Here is a 1,377-nt window from a genome sequence, read left to right as displayed (position 1 = left end):
AAACAGTGTATTTGGCATTTCTCTAACTGTTTGCTTAGGTCACAACAGCGAAAAGTCAACCTAGCCACAACTTCGACCATCAACAATGAATTCATCAGCTCATTGGCATTAACTGAGTCAGAACATTAGATTCTAAATCAAGTTATTCATTGTCCATCAAGGAAATTATATCATTGCCCATTTAAGTTTCGTTAAATAGAATATTTTCTCATTCATAATAAATCACTTGAACGTACTACAAGTCAAACAAATTAGATGAACCTTGCTTATGAGTGCGGCTCAGAACTGCGTGGCGGCTAAGGAAATTTTATTGAAAAATGAACGCCATTTACGAAGCTTTTGTAATTGAATGCTTGGTAGAGTAAATTCTAATCAAATATAATAAAATGTGCTTTTATAATAATATATAAAGCGGTTTCAGCGTTTATTAGGCAGTAAGCTTGTCGCCTATTCTTTGTAACACAGAACATTCACAGCTTGTTGCGGTCTCGAACGCGCAACTCACTGCTTCAATTTTGCTTTGCTTAACCGCCCGGCCTCCTTGCCGATTCTGACAATAAACTAGCTCACAGAGCTGGGATTGTACCCGCACCTCGTTGCTTCAATCCTGGTACTCTGAACTGCAACCATTGGGTAAAGTATGGATACAAAATAAAATACTAATAATTCTAAATAATTTTCACACGAAATATTCTGTTGGACAGATGGCTTTGAAACTTGCATGGAAGAACGAATATTGGAACGACATTAGACTCATTGGGTCCGCCACAATTTCCGGACTTGCGTATGCATGGTGCGGAAGAGTAGTTTTCAGCGGAAGCTGTGTTGTGAGTGTGGCTGTTGGAATTCCGGTTCGAGCTGCGTCCATGTGTATGGTATCGAGAGGTCATCTTCCGGCTACTTCTTCACCTTCAACTTCAAGCCACTTATAAATAAACGAGTAATGGAAATATGTTGTTAGAACACTTTAACAGGCTGTGCCTAAGCAGAATTTTATATTTCTATCATATTAGTATGAACGTTCACGTACTAAACAATAAAGTAGCTCATTCGCTCGCCGCTACAATCTGTATGTCACTATGTCAGTATCGACAGTATGTGCCATCGGCCCATCATGCCATGTGGGCCATTCTAGACCACTATGCAGAGGGTGGATGCAGCGTTGCCAATCATGGTGCAATTCTATAGGTTATTCACAAGAACCTGGTCTTATGTCATTTTGAACTGATCAACGCTTCTTTACGGACCGATCGTAAAACACACCTTCACCGGTGTCCGGCAAAAGCTTTCACACTTCTGAAGAGAGGTGAGCTGACAGCTACACTTGCCGTGGGTGCATGGTGGCAATCCATAGGTTATTCAAAAGAACCTGTTCTT

Source organism: Hyalella azteca, unplaced genomic scaffold, assembly GCF_000764305.2.
Source record: "Hyalella azteca isolate HAZT.00-mixed unplaced genomic scaffold, Hazt_2.0.2 contig9189, whole genome shotgun sequence".
Taxonomy (NCBI): Eukaryota; Metazoa; Arthropoda; class Malacostraca; order Amphipoda; family Hyalellidae; genus Hyalella; species Hyalella azteca.
The sequence above is the reverse complement of the archived record's forward strand: the minus strand, read 5'-3'. Positions refer to the sequence as shown.